General features: G+C 45.1%; 2 long non-coding RNA genes across 2 annotated transcripts in view; one reads left to right on the forward strand and one right to left on the reverse strand.

Moving 5' to 3' along the window:
• Positions 1-7,546, reverse strand: part of LOC123583549 — a 25,189-nt gene extending 17,643 nt beyond the window's left edge. The window contains exons 1-2 of the long non-coding RNA XR_006704936.1: positions 7,453-7,546; positions 677-682 (exon numbers count right to left, since the gene is read on the reverse strand). This is a non-coding gene — a long non-coding RNA (uncharacterized LOC123583549). The remainder of the gene's footprint in view (positions 1-676; positions 683-7,452) is intronic.
• On the forward strand, positions 6,681-16,050 carry LOC123583540. The gene is made up of 3 exons (XR_006704931.1): positions 6,681-7,549; positions 14,339-14,347; positions 16,038-16,050. It is a non-coding gene; the product is annotated as an uncharacterized LOC123583540 (long non-coding RNA).
• Positions 16,051-16,162: the final 112 nt, after the last annotated feature.

A 16,162-nucleotide genomic window follows, 5' to 3' on the forward strand; every position in this document is an offset into this window, starting at 1 on the left:
GGATAAAGAAATTGTGGTTTATATACACAATGGAGTACTACATGGCAATGAGAAAGAATGAAATATGGCCCTTTGTAGCAACGTGGATGGAACTGGAGAGTGTGATGCTAAGTGAAATAAGCCATACAGAGAAAGACAGATACCATATGTTTTCACTCATATGTAGACCCTGAGAAACTTAACAGGAGACCATGGGGGAGGGGGGAAAAATAGTTACAGAGAGGAAGGGAGGCAAACCATAAGAGATTCTTAAATACTGAGAACAAACTGAGGGTTGATGAGGGGGGGGAGGGAGGGGAGGGTGGGTGATGGGCATTGAGAAGGGCACCTGTTGGGATGAGCACTGGGTGTTGTATGGAAACCAATTTGACAATAAATTATATTTAATATTAAAAAAAAAGAAAAAAAGAAGAATTTTAAAAAATAAAAAAAATAAAATCCCCTTCTATTAGAAATTCAGATCCTGCCAAGGTTTTGCTTTCATATCTGGTCCTAGAGTGGGCCTCTGGCGTGTCTGACTAATGTCTACGATCCTTTTCAGTTGACAGTCTATTAATAGATATACCCCCACCCCATCCCCCTCCTGCAATTGACTTTGGTATGATATTTATTCAAAGCCGAGTAATAAATAGTGCATGTGCCAAATGAGATTTCCCCTTGAAGTTCAGTAAGCCACGATCTTCTATTGGTTTCACACACACTCGTCAGTGCCACCATAAAACACACGATGACCTCCTTTGTGCTGCAAAGCAACCCCCTCAGTCCTCTGCCCTCTAAGCATCTCTGCACATCTGACTCTATCCACCTTACTGATTTGGGTATAGCTCCAGGCAGCTAACCGGCTGTAGGAGGGGCAAGAAAGGCCTCTCTGTGGGTTTGAAAAAGTAATTTGTTTTCACACCACAAAGTAATGTATGTCCATTGTAAAAACAGGTCGTTTGGATAAGAAAAAAGAAAAAAAAAAAAGAAAAAATACTCTTAATACTATCTTTTTTAGAGTTAATCACGTTTAATCATTTCAGAGATCCCTCCAATCTTCTATGCGTGTGTCTACAACCAAAATGAGACCAAAGTGTTGTAGAATCTGTTTTGTTCCACTCTAAACTACACATTGAACATATTCCAAAGTCATTAAAATTTTTCTATAACATCTACTCGCATTTAGCAAAATTTCTTTCAGCAATCCCCTACCATTGGACATAGGTTGCTTCTCATTTGGAGTCATAACAAATTCTACAGTGAACATCCTTGTACCTACACTGCTAAGAATCACCCCGATTATTTCTTTAGGATGAATTCCTTAACGCAGAATTCTGGGTCAACGTATATGTAAAAAGCCTGAAACAACTCTTTTATTCTTATTCCATGAGAGACCATCTTTTGATTTAGATTTTGTGAGAGGCCTTCATCAGCACGTACAACTCTTCTGGAACTTAGCTTTGTGCAGGTTCCTGGTTAATGAAATGATTTTGGTTATTAACTCATGGTTGCCAACTTGCAAATATGTATGTGCTATAAATGAATCACCCACCACAGATTTTCCCTTCTCCCAGCAGTCTCCAGCGGGTCGGCGTTTCCAGCAGCCTGTTTCTCTAGTAGTCCTGGTTGCTCACATCTCGACCTTCCTGTTTTCTGCCTCCTAGAAGATGTGTGTGCTTTGAATCATGCTGGCCCCAGATCTCTCAATGTCATTGGTCCATATTCTCTCTTTTAAGGCCAGGGGCATTTTCCACTGGGAAGTCTGTCATGAGTTTCTCTCTGCCAGAGTTTGTAACACCTTATAATTTGGTCACCCTGGCCAATTTCATCAAGGTGTTTATACCTATGGATCATTAATATTCCATGGGCCCCACCTAAGCTGACCTCCCTGGCCCCACCCAGGGCTCCACCCTGTGTCAGTTTCATCCTGTATTCCATGACACTTGTGTGCTTTCTAATTTCCATCCCAAGTGATCACACATGGACTGAAGAAGCCGGACCCCATGGTCAGACCACACATAGTGCCTTCAGTGGTGACCACACCTGGGAACTTGAAGACTCCACCTCACATTTTATTTTCCCCAAGGTCTTAATGACCCCCCACCCCAACCCCGAGCTGGAAACCTTCCTTGTACCTTTCCATCTGCATGTTCTACCCTTCTCCAGCTTGCTCTATACTTCAGGAGGCTGACCTATAGGGGCTGCCTCAGTAGACTCCACAGCCCTCTGACATCCACTTGGGATCAGCCAACAGGGAGCACTATAGGGGATGTGGGGGGAGGGAGGAGTGTGAGGTCAGGCCAACCATTCAATGAGCTCTCGCCCTTAGAGTTCTTGCCAAGTCCTTCCACCAAAGGTCACTGCCTTACCTGGCAATCTCTCCATATTTTCCCACCCACGCCTTCTTGCCCTTTCAGTCCCAGGGGTGGTGGGAACCCTTTTGTACCACCCTCAGGCTTCCAACCCATCCCTGTGGCTTCCCTTCACCTTGCCCATCTCTTGCAAATAGTCCCTATTAAACTCTTCTCAACTTACCCAATATGAGAGTGCCATTTGTTCTTTACTAGGACGCTGACTGATAGAATATGCCTGGGCTAACACTCCTATGGCACTGGGCTGGGTGTGGCAATGACACCAAATCCCCTCTGGAGTTGAGCCTGTCATCCTTCTCTCAGATCCATTAAACGCTCGGCACTTTCGGAGTGCTCACGTTTTTTTAATATGAAAGAATTTTGACATTCTCTTAACAAGAGCTACTGCAGGTGTTCTAGCATTTGCCATTTGTTCATTTAACAAATATCTCTTGAGCACCTCCTACAACGCGCCAGACCCTGAGCTAGACACCACACACACATCTGTGAGCAAAGCGGACGTGCTCAGTGCTGGCGCTGTGAAACCAGCAACCCGGAATGTTCTGCAGAGGAATTGCTTCCTGCAGAGAGACGCCTTTTGCTAGATGTTTTACAACCAGCTGAAGCCTAGTGCCTTTTCCTTCTGGGTTCATACTGAACATTTCAAGATATCTGAAAAGAGCTTCGGAAGACAGGAAGGTAACACGACCCAACAAAAGGAAGACTTTGGAGGGGAGGAGAGCCTCAGCATCCTTGTAATCAAGGTTTGCCTTGAGCACCCGTGAAGCTGATCGATCAGGTCTTGTCACCTTCCCGCCATCTGCCCTGCCTCTGCTTTTCCCGTGCCTGCCTCATTCTCACCCCTCACCCACCTAGCCTGTTAGGCAAGGTGTGCATGTCCCAAAATGCTCCCAGCCATCGTCCCAGACCCTCTTTCTTCTTGCTGACTTGGTCTCACTCCCAGCCCACGTCCTTCTAGAGACGAAACATTGCACTTAGCCGCCTTTACCACCACTGCCCTGCGCCTGTGACACTGGCGTCTCTTCTCAGCCTTCCAGGTCTTTGACTCTTGTCTATTTCCAGGGAGTCTGATGTGGCACATCCTTCTGGCTGTCCACACCCCGCACTGCCACTCCATGTGTGCTGGTCCCTTGAGGCCCAGCTCCCACCATGAGCCCTGGACCCTCCTCTTCACTAACCCCAAAGCCCCAGAGTTCTTGTTCCAGTCAACCCCCTCTTAATTTCTCATCTTCGAAGACTGCAAAAAAACCCAGTCCTCCTTCTTTTCTTTCTTCTCCGCTCTCCCTCTGTGCCTTCTCTCCTTTCTCCTCTCTACATTTTTCTACATTCTCTACATTTTGCCTCTCACTCTTCCCAAGAAGGAATTCCTTGCTTTGAAGAACAGATATTCTCCTGGAGGTTGAAAGTAAGTAAAGTTTAAAACATTCAAAATTCTGTCAACATGTTTAAAATAATGATGATGATGTTGATGTTGTTGTTGTTGATGATGATGGTGGTGATGATGATAATAGCTTTCAATTACTATGTTTTCTTCATTCCAGGCATGGTACTGAGAACTTTATAGGCATCAGCCAATTTAATCCTTACAGGAGCCCTTGAAGTAAGTACTGTCATTCTGCCTAGTTTACAGGCAAAGAAACAGAGGCTGAGAGAGGTGCCGTGACTTGCCCAAGGTCACACTGCAAATAGTAGAGCTGGGACTCCAAGGCAGGCCTGCCCCATTCCAAATTCCAAACTCCAACCTCCTCGCCTTCCCCACTGCACTAGTTAAAGGGATCGTGTTCTAACTTCTCGTGAAAGGAGCACGCTTCTGCCACAGAAATACCCCTCTCCAGCTTCCCACTTTAAGTTTAAACTTTTATGTAATGAGCTTCCCTGGGCAAGCCACACCCATCCTCCTTACTGGGTGGGGGAAGCCTCACCAGGTGAAACCTCCTATTTACTCCCCATCCAAGGCCGGCTGCTGCGCGCTGGGTGTGGCAGCTGGGTGGGGAGCCACCCAAACCACCTCCTTACATCTGCTCACCCACAAGTAGTCTCAAGGATCACACTGGCTGCAGATTCTGCCCTCCTGACCACACAGGTCAGCAGCGAACACTCAACCCTGATGAGGATTAAAGCTTCCAATGACATATAGCCTCCATACCATCTGTGTTTCTAAAAGCAACAACTTTCTCCACAATACAGACAGAGAAAGGCCATGCACCTAGTTAAACGGAGCCGCGGTGGTCCAATCACGCATTCAGCAAATACCTAGAGGGGTGCCTGGGTGGCTCAGTCGGTTAAGCATCTGACTTTGGTTCGGGTCATGATCTTGTGGTTCATGAGTTCGAGCCCCACGTCAGGTTCTGTGCGGACAGCTCAGAGCCTGGAGCCTGCTTCGGATTCTGTGTCTCCCTCTCTCTCTGCTCCTCCCCCACTCATGCTCTCTCTCTCTCTCTCTCTCTGTCTCTCAAAACTAAATAAACATTTTAAAAACATGTACAGAGTGTCACCAATGTGCCAGGCAAAGAGCAAGGTATGGGGATCTCTCTTCCAGGAGTTTATACTTCCATCAGTAGAAGGAATAAAATATTCTAAGTGTCCCTGTGGCAGACTGAATTATAATTTATCAGATATTCCACTCTCCTCTCTCACTCTCCCCGATTTGGGGCTTGGCTATGTAAAACACTTAGGCCAGTGCATTGTAGGCAGAAGTGATAACATGCCAGTTTCAAGTGAACCCTTAAAGAGGCATTGCAAATATCTGCCAGCTGTCTTGAACACCTGCCTTCCAACATGGCTGATGTGGGGCTGTGTTCCTTCAGCCTGGGTCGCAGAACAAGAAGATATATGGGAGTAGCCCTAAGCCATAGCACCAACTCATAGCCACTGACAAATTACATGAACAGACAGTATATATTTGTTACTGAAGGCCATTGAAACTTTGAGGTTGTTTGTTCTACCGTATTATCACAACAAGAACTGAGTAATGCAGTCCATACACAACTATATTCCAAACCTATCTTCTGGCATTTATCTTGCTTTCTGAATCAAAATCTGTATGATCCTATAGGTGTTAAGTTTCACTCATCCATCCAAGGTATTTGCAGAACTACGACTCAGGTGCGGGAAGCTGTCTCAACAAAATGTATTGATCTAGCCGTCATATTAAAGTACCTGTAGAAATCCCATATACCCAATGCCAGCCCTTATACAGAGGCTATTGTTAATCACTGCTACCCACAGACACTTTGTTTTCTGTTGGTGATTATCAATTTCTAAAGTTAACATCAACCACATCAAGGGCAAGCACTTATTGAAATATTCTAAAGGCCCCAAATGAGTTTAAGGTTTATAACCCAAGACCAAGGCAAGTCAGGAAGACATAAAAACTAGCAATGTGTCTTTAGAGGCTTCTCTGGTCACCATAAGGTGCACCGTAGGTGTTTCATCATGTTTTTTCAATATCCTTTAGTTCAACAAATATTGATTGAATACATCCTCTGTGTAAGGGACTGGAATGCAGAGGGGAGAAGGCTCCTACCATCAACTCAGTAGCTTGCCATCTCATGGAAAGAATGCATACTCACATAACTCTAATTAAAGACAACACATAAAAAGTATTTTGAGAAAAGTGACAGAAATTTGCTAGGGGTCTATTTAAAAAAAGAAAAGGATTGTATCTAATCAGAAGGGGGTGGAAAAAAAGCATCTCAAGCAGAAGGAACAAAGACGCAGAGGCTGGGTGGAACAGAATATGAAATGTGGAGAGGTATAATGGAAAGATTAGTGAAGGCCAATGGTGAACAGCTTCCAATGCCAGGCCACTGAGTTTATTGTCCAACCCAAGAATGACTGAACACTTAATTAAATCCATCACATCTGTGTTGACCACACCCTTCACCAGGCCCAGAGTTTGGATTTTTCTGAGAATGTCAAGTCACTAACAGCCTGAACCACCACAAAAACAACTAGAGGTAAAAGATGTTGTTGAATATGACAAGATGGTTTCCATGACTACAACCAAGCACTACAGAAGCACTATAAACAGGCTGTGTATTTGGGGAAAGAGGAGAAAGAACTCCTTAGCAATGGGTACATTTGCAAGTATTTTCATGCTCTAGACTACGGTCTGTACTGGATGGGTAAAGAGGGATTGAGTAGTCCAGTGGACTGTCATGAACCTCACCGCTGATGTTGACAATGGAGGTCTTGCCTCTCCCACAAGAAGCACCCCTGTAGACCTCAGATGGCACAGCAGAGCCCTACCCACCCCATCCCCTTCCCATGCCCACACATTTTCCCCAGGCTGTGCCTGGCCTCTGGTCTCACCTGCCCCACCTAATTACAACCATGACTCTGACTGGCCAGAAAATAGATCACTATCAGTCAGTTACAAAACAGAACAAAGATATTCAGGTACTAGTAGACTCTAGGCTGGACTCGGCTGAGCTGATCTAGCGCCATCTGTGGTCTTCTAGCATGTTGCTCCCACAACCTGTTGAAATGACCTGTTCACGGGCCCAACTTCCCCCAGGTCCATAAACTGTGGACGGATAGGGCCATGTCTTCTTACCTTTATGCCCAGTAGACAACACGTGTTAAATAATAGCAACAGCTTTTCCATGTGTTAAATGCTCTCTCTTCACCCACACTTGACATATTATCTTGTTGAATCCTTCCAACAATCCAACCTTCTAGGGTAAGCATTATGATCACCATCTTACAAACAAGGAGCTCGAAACTCAGAAAAGTTAAGTCATTTTTCCAAGATCACACAGCTAGGCAGTAGAACAGCAAGATCCATCTGGGTATAAGGCTCTTTTTTTTTTTCTTCAGCTAAGATAGCAGAAAAGGTGATCGATTGTACACATGTTGCATTCAACCAAACATGAAAACAGAATTAGTCCCAAAAGTCACAGGTCCAGAGCAAGGGACAAAAAAAGGACTATTTGGTATGAGCAAGGCAGATCTCCCCCAAAGGTAGTTGTTGTAATCGGATGGTAAGGGGTGTTCTAGATCCATTGAATCAAGCTCTAGAAAGTAGGCATGTGGTCCAACAATTAGCACCAGCGTCCCTGGTCTCTGGCTTCCTTATTTCTGCTCCTGTGGCTTCCACGGGTTCACAAGCTGGCGGTTTACTTGGACCTCTGCCTCATCTTTCTTCTGTTACTCTCAGCCTGAGCATTCGTTTCTTCCTCCACTTGGCTTTCCTGGTGCAAAGGTTTCCAAGAAGATGGCGCTAAGGCCGAGAGTGAGTGTAAGGCCCTTCTTAGACAAGAAGGTTTACATGCATTGAACCGAACTGACAGCAATGTTTCTGGAATAGTAAGACTTATAGTGTCCTTACTAGCTGAACCTTTTCAGAGAAAGCTTCCTTCCTACTCAGGAAGTTCACCCGAGGCTGATGTTTGGCAGAGACATGCAGGGCCTTTGTTTATTATCTTCTAACTCTGCTGAAAACTGAATTTGCATCTCTGGCTGAGTTGTAGGGAGTGTACAAGAGTCGCTCTGTAACTCTTTCATGGGGGTCACATGTGCCAGGCCAGGTGAGACCTTCCCCAAGAAAGCCAAGGACAGGGGTCTGGACAAGTGACAGGGACTTGCAGACCAGCAGACAGGCCTCACACACCCACTGGATGCCGAGCGGTGGCCTCAGCCACGTGCGCACGTTCACAGGACAGCACTATTGGGAGATGGGGCAGGAGCTGGCTCTGGACAGAAGCTCAGAGCACTGGCTGGAGGCTAACGGGAACTGGAGTTAAGCATATTGGCCTGCTCAAGCTCACGTGAGTATTCAAAAAGGTCATTTGTCTCAGGGAAGTCTTTTTTTTTTTTTTTAATTTTTTTTTCAACGTTTTTTATTTATTTTTTTGGGACAGAGAGAGACAGAGCATGAACGGGGGAGGGGCAGAGAGAGAGGGAGACACAGAATCGGAAACAGGCTCCAGGCTCTGAGCCATCAGCCCAGAGCCTGACACGGGGCTCGAACTCACGGACCGCGAGATCGTGACCTGGCTGAAGTCGGACGCTTAACCGACTGCGCCACCCAGGCGCCCCAGGGAAGTCTTTTTTAATCCACTGAAAAACGAATCCACAACACTTCCAGATTTTTCCAAGAAAGAAAATTGGGCTTCTGTCACTGCCGGATGATGAGCAACATGTGTTTTGTTCAGAACCACGTTCCACAGTCCAGTGTCCAGATGCATCACGAGGCCTGAAAGCCGGGTGGACTGGCGCGCTGACCCCGGGGCAGGAGCCAGAGATAAAGATTGTGACTCCAGGCTCTTACCTTGAGCTTGGGGAAACCGAGCAGGGATCCGCCCCTGCTGACAGCAATCCTGACCATCTGGTTCATCGGGATGAAATTATTTTTGTTTGCAGCCGCACCCACGGCTCCACCTCAAGAAATAACAGGTGGCAGCACCAAATCTGGTTTGAACCCTGCCAAAAGGCGTGCACCCAGAGCGCAGGTCTGCAGCCGGACCCAAGGGAGCAAAACTTCTATGGAAATCCAGGAGGGAACAGGCAAAGTCTGGAACAAAGGGAGGGGCTATCGGGCCCAGAAGCATCTCCTTCTCTCCCTACATGGAGACCGGTTAGGAACTAGCGAATGATTTACAGCTAGACTATTTATAAAAAGGAGCACATTAACTTTCTGGATCATTCATCCACAATAAATTAAGAAAACTTAGTTGAAATGCAAGCTTCCAGAAGGCTTACACTACATAGCAGGCAGTGGGTTAATAACGGCAACTTTTTTTAAAACTTTGCCTAAATTCAGACGTTAACTAAAGAAATCAGCCCTCTTCAATTAAAGGCCGGTGTTTCCACAGACAAGTCTGAAGCTCATTAAAATCAGAAGAGCCGTTCAGAGTCAGGACTTAACTAATCAGAAAGGGAAGACCAAGGTGCCTTTTTCTCTCCTCTGGCTCCCTCATCCTGAAAAGCAAAGGAAGGTTGCAAGTCAGGTCACTTATTTGCAAATGATCTTGTTTTAAGAATGCAGGATGAATGTTAAGATGATTAATTTAGCAACACATTGGAAAGAACTTTGTGAGTTTTGCTGAATTAAACTGTTTTCAATTAACATCGTTTCTCAACTGCACTAATTTGGAGACCGGCTTGGAGTCTTTATCTTTCTTTTCCCAGCAGCACCTGCTTCTCGTGCCTATTTCATTAACAATTATGAGTCCAAAATCCATTGACTCATATGAAATGTCAAGGGGGGAAATTGGGACCAGCAGGGCGACCCTGGTCTGTGGAATGTTTTCCCAACCTTAGAATAACCAATTACAGAAGACATCATGCTGGGGATATCCTCGACTCTACCTGTAAGGTGTTCAAGCCACTTCAGAAGGGAGGACAGATATCTCAAGACTAGAACTGACATTCATCCTGTCTGCCCTGATACGACCACACTCCTGCCTACGGCTGTACTGTGCACGGCCCACACAATCATACAATGCAGGTCTGGGTATAGCCTCACCAACTGTTTCTGTCTGGAATCTTTCTGATTAGCTTGTGCCCTTGTGGGTTGTTAAACATTACAAATATCACTACGTCAAGGCCCAAGACCCTGCTGGTTACAGAGGCTCAGTCACTGGGGTAAGTTTTGTTCATTCTCCCTTTCCCACTTAGGCCTTACTTAAAATATCTTCTGCCAGTTTTGGGGGGTGGGAATCTGTACCTTCAGTATTTAATCTACATACAATCACTTAATCTCCCTATTTTGGCCATGGTGCCCATCTACCTGGTATTTCTCAACCAGAGACCTTCTGTTTTTTCAGAAAATAAACTTCCAAACATCTTTCAGAGGCATGGATGGGAGGAAGGTGAGCTAGAGATCCAGTACCTTCTCAAATACGTTCACCCTTCTTCCTATACGAGCTCCCCCTTCATGCACAGTTCCAGAAGTATCTACACCTTTTGTACAGGTTCCTTTCCTCACTTCCCTCACTGCCATTTTGGGTTATGGTTTTTTCCAATCTGTTAAGTCAGTTATTATGTGCCCATCTATCGTTTAATTTCCAAAATTGTGTTGTTGCTGTCTCCTCTCCTGTTCTCCCCGTCCTTGGGAGTTTTGTGGGGTTTTTGAAGTCTTTTCTGTAATTTCAGTTGGATTTAGAGAGAGAGCTAACTTAGATAAGTATGTTTAATTGACCATCTGAACATGAAGCCAGAATATGTTCAGTTTTTAGGTCTAGCTACACATCCCAGATTTCCCAATAAGATTGTTAGTCATTGGTTCTCTGAAATAATTTTTAAGAGTTTTTAAAAATTGTTGTTGTTATCGCTGTTATTGTTGTTGTTTAAGAAAATCCAAAACACTTGCAATACAAAAGAGAGTTCCTAAACCATTGGCCAAGACTGTTTGGAACTTCATGAGAACATTAGCTCTTCTTTGTGGTGTCCAGAATAGACTGTAAATCTCTTCACTGGAGAATATGGGTCATATTATGATTGGAGCCAGCAGTGAGGATGTTTGGCCAGGCTCAAATACGGAACAGTTATTCATCCCGACGTAGTTGGAAATAATGGGATGTTACACACACTGGTATGTCAACGGCAGGAGTAACTGATCTACCACAAGAAAATACTAACTTGAGTAGCCATTAAAGTTGTCTCATTCTCTTGAGAAAACAATACAAAATAGTTCAACCATTCCTTGTAGAAAAGAGAAGGACTTAACTCAGAGGTGGGTTTGCTCTTCCGTATGTTCCTTGGCCTTTTTACTCATTTCTTCAACCCCAATAGCTGCCACGGGAGAGCGCATCCTATTATACCCAGCCAGAGTGTCCCTCTCTGGACCTCATGCAGTTTGTTCATTCAGCCAAGATTAAATGAGCCCCTACCAGGTGCTAGGCACAGTTCTAGGTAAAGCAAACAAAAGAAAGTCCCTTCTTTCACAGAGCTTTTATTCAAGTGGGTGGTAAAACAATGTCCTTGACAAATGCATATGTAATTAATACATGTGAAGGACTAAGAAGAAATTTAAGGAGAGCAGCGAACAGTGACGAGAAAGGTGTGCCATTTGGGAGAGAGCGCATAGGGATGTCCTCTCTGATGAAATGACTTGAATTGTTGGAGGAAGAGCATTCTAAGTATAAAGTGGGACCTGAGGCAGGTGCACAGCCAGCACGTCTAAGAAACAGCAAGGAGGTCTGTGTGGAGGTGCGAATGACAGGAGATGAAATCAGGAAGGTGGGAGGGTGGATCACGAAAGATTTTAAAGGCAACAGGAAAAGGTCCTCATTTTATCCTAAGAGATTTAGGAAAGCACTGGAAGATTTTGAGCAGGGAATGCCGTGATTTGGCCATCGGTCTGCCTGCTGAGAAGAGGTCATAGAGGTGGGGCAAGGACAAAAGCAGGTAAATCAGTCGGATGCCATTGCAAGAATCCAAGCAAAAGATGCTGGTGGCTCAAAGCCAGAAAGGAACAGTAGAGGTGGCGAGAGGTGACCGGGTGAATTAAGAATATATTCTGAAAGTACTGTTGATACATTGGATGTAGAGTTTGAAAGCAAGAGACGTGTCCATATTGACTGTAAGATAACTGGCCTGGATGGCTGAGGGCTGGATCCAACATTCATGGAAACAGGACAGTTAGGAGAAAAAGCAGGGGTGCCCGGGGCACAGTGGAGAGTTTGGTGTGGGACATATCAATCGTAAGACACCTACCAGACATCCGTGGGAAGATGTTACATAGACAGTTGGATATAGGAATCTGGCATTCGGGTGAGAGATACAAAACAGGCACAGAGAGTGCCCCCCTTACCCCCCTTCAGAGGTCTGAGCTAAAGGAGGAAGGAAGTATTCAGGGGGCAGCAGGACTTAGTCCACAATAGGGTCCAGAAGCTTCCTCCAAGGTAGGTTTTCAGAAGAAAGTGTAGACAAATTGAAACTTCAGTCAGGATCAACAAGCAGGAAATCTGGCTTAGAGGACCCCAGAATAAATAGAGGAAGAAGAGTGAAAGCATAATATGACCCACATTCTCCAGTGAAGAGACTGACAGCATACTCTGGACACCATAAAGAAGATCCGATGTTCTCATGAGGTTCCAAACAGTTCTGGCCAATGGTGTGGGAACTCTGATTTGTATTGCAAATGTTTTGGATTTTCCTGACCAATAACAATAACAGCAATAATAATAATAGTTTTTAAAAACTCTTAAAGGTTATTTCAGAGAACCAATGACTATGTGTTTCTGCCACTGATCGCCCACCTTACAGAATTCAGAGCCCCAGGGGAAGAGGAAGCCCGACCCCCTCTGAGCCCCAGCTCCTCTCACTTCCTCCTCCTGGGTAAGCGCATTCCTAGCTTCTCTGCGGCCACAGGGTGTGGCTCTGTGGCGGGCAGGTACCTGAGATGTCTTCTAAGATTTACTTACGTCCTTTTCCTGTGTATTCATCTAACTACATAATCATTTGCTTTTCTTTTCTTTTTCTCAGAATTTCCAGATCATCCTTTTCTTTACACCATAAGTATTTTTTTAATATATACCTTCAGGTACATACCTACCTGTATGCAAAACCTATGCTGGGCCTGGGGTGCCTGAGTGGCTCAGTCAGTTAAGCATCTGACTCTTGATTTTGGCTCAGGTCGTGAGCTTGAGCCCTGCATCGAGGTCTGTGCTGACAGTGCAGAGCCTGCTTGGGATTCTCTCTCTCTCTCTCTCTCTCTCTCTCCTCCCCCCCCCCCAAATAAATAAATAAACTTAAAAAAAAAAAAGCCAGACTGGGCACTGCAGAAATACAAAAACATACAAACTTCAGAGATGTGGATAAATGACAGCAATGGAAGAACACTGTTTCAAAGAAGCTTCAAAATACAGCAGGATTTTTAGAAGAGGAAAGATTCCTGGCTGGGATGGTCAGCACAGACTTCTCCGAGGGAGCGCGCCCTGTAAGCTGGGCTTTAAGAAATGAGTGCATACCCCTTTAGAGAAGATGGAGGGAGAGGAAAGCCATCTAGGCGAAGACAGAGCATATAGTAGGGGGCTTTATACTAACACTCCCCAGCCTTTTAAATTCATGCTTTCTTGGCTGCAGGTGCCTGGTTGTTTGGGGTACAATCTTGCAACGTGTGGATAAATAAATCCTGGAGACCTGGTGCACACATTACTGAATACAGACAACAGTATTGTATTATGATCATCCAATTGGCCGAGAGATTAGATCTCAATTATTCCCAGCACAAAAAAAGAAATGGTAATTACGTGAGGCGAGAGAGGTGTTGGCTATGGCTACAATGGCAATCATAGTACAATACATAAATGTATCAAAACAACATGTTGTACACCTAAAATTTATATAATGTTACATGTCAGATGATACTCCAGGATCCATTCTTTTTCTCCTTTCTTTCTTTCTTTCTTCTTTCTTTCAATAAACATAAAAAATCCACATCCTCCTTTAATGTTATTTGGATCGCAAAATAAATTAAACATCAACACTTAAAACAAATTGAAGTAATTAAATAAAACAAAGTCCCCCCCTCCAACTTTCTCTCTCTCTCCCTCTCTCTCCCTCTCTTTGTCTCTGTCTCTTCCCCCCTCAACAATATACCCACCCAATTCTTATTAAAGGAACAAATAATGTGAAGGTGACCCTTTCCAAAACCGGAAAACTATGAACATCCTCCCTACCTCCCCATGGCATCATTGGCCCTTAAAAAACAAAAAACATAAAACAAAAAAACCACACACACACACACACACACACACACACACACAATCTCAGGGAGTGCCGTGAAAACAACTGCGGTGGGGGGTGCAGGGTGTTGCTGGGCTCAACACAGTTTCTGGCAGGAGGAGGGGGGTTCCCCAGAAACTGAAAATCAGAGTTTTCATTTTATTGCTCAAATTTGAGCTGACTAAACCTGGCAAGAGTACATCTACAGACCACCTCTTTCTCCATCAAGTATGGAGAGAGCTTGAAGACTAACAACTACATACTTGCTGTAAGAAGAGCAGACATTTTTTAAGAAAGGCCTGATTCATTAGAAGTGCACAGTGGTCATGTTAGTTCTAGATTTGGTGAGCCATGCATCACCAAAGGGACTTTTATATGAAACACTGAAAGGTCCCGCGGTGACAAGCCTCGGTCACGGGGCAAACAGAGACCAACAGAATTCTTCCTCCAGAGGGACGGAAGGCAGGGCCCCCCATCCCTGCTCTCCAGGAAAAGGCCTGCCCATCACAGACTTCTCTCCCTACAAAGTGAAACAGAGGGCTCTAGGATTCCAGCACCCAAATAAATACAGGGCTCGTTGATATGTGAAATGGTTAACGGGAAGTGCAAATGCCATGGGTCATACGGGTTAATTCAGAAAGAAAACACATGCAATCATGCCATTAATCATTGGCTTGAAATCTTAACTCCCACGATGGGCTCAATTCTTAGACTTTCTTCTAAAGAACAGTAATAGAGGAGAGGGGAGACAGATTGAGCCCCTAGCAGTTTTTTAATCAGAAAAGAGTACCTGAGCCATGAGATTTAACATCGGCAATGAAGCTTCATGAGCTAAGTAAGAGCACTGGCCTGCTGTATCTCCCTAAAACCCTGTCTTCCATAATGGAAGATAGTTGGAAGAAAGTGGGAATTGCATTGCACAAAGGCGGCTGATTCTGTTACAAAGTTCACAGAAGTTCACACTGAACTTGGCAGGCCAGGGCAGGGAGCTTTGGCGATTCCACAGATTTGGATTTCAGTTCTCTAAATCTGCCCTCAGGATTCCATTCTCCAGAGGATGGGTTGGCAGCAGGAAGGCCCTTCTGTGACTGATTAGCTGCTGTACCTTATTTACAATTTGCAGGGTATTATTCCAGGGAAGGAAAGACAGTTCCGTGGAAGTAAGTAAAGTCTCAGGTGGTTTCACGTTTTCTGCTAACCTCATAAGCCCCTCCCCTCCTAATCCCATTATTTTTTGGAGCCCGTATGAAGAAAACTTACGAAGAGCTGGGTTTGGAGGATGTCACCGGATGAGACATAATTTTGGGTGTTTGTTTGTTTCTCAAAAATATCACCTTTGTCCTCTAACCCTCCCAACACGCGGGAAGGACAGCCTGGAAAATAAAAAGAAGGACGGGAGAGGGGTACAACGTCGGGGAGTGGTACAGTCTGTTGCTCTAAATAGACACTAAGTAAATATTTGAGTCTACAACCACGAGGTCTGGTCATTTCTTCCATGACCTGAGGGCACTTTCTAATCATCAGATCAAAAACAGGGTTGGGTCGGTTTCCAACAGAGTAAAATCTAAGATTTTCCACTCTTTGATTCTTATGTAGCTTTCTATTCTTATCTCTCAGTATATCTTCCTCCCCCAATTTTGTCACCCCTCCCGACACTCACCCACAGCCCTCCCTACCTGTCTGCTCCCCACCTGCCTGCCCACCAGCCAACCGTCTCCCAACGTACACGCGTGAGCCCTAATGCACATGCCCACGCACACTTCATCTCAAGCACTGACTGAGAACCTCCAATGTACCAGATACAGAGCTAAAATCCTCCCAATAACCCTAAAGCTAGGTACTTTTTAATGCCCCCACATTACAGGTGAAGAAACAGCCTCAGAGAGATTAAGCGACTTGCCTAAGGTCACACCACTGGGAAGGATTGCAGACATGGGGCTAGAACCCAGGTTTCCTGACTTGTGAATAAAAACATTACCTCTGTTGGGGCACCTGGGTGGCTCAGTTAAGCGTCTGACCTCACCTCAGGTCACGATCTCATGGTTTGTGAGTTTGAGCCCCGCATCAGGCTCTGCACTGACAGTGAGGAGTCTGCTTGAGATTCTCTCGCTCCCTCTCTCCCTGCCCCTGTCCTG

The sequence above is a fragment of the Leopardus geoffroyi genome, chromosome B1, assembly GCF_018350155.1.
Source record: "Leopardus geoffroyi isolate Oge1 chromosome B1, O.geoffroyi_Oge1_pat1.0, whole genome shotgun sequence".
NCBI classification, from domain to species: Eukaryota; Metazoa; Chordata; class Mammalia; order Carnivora; family Felidae; genus Leopardus; species Leopardus geoffroyi.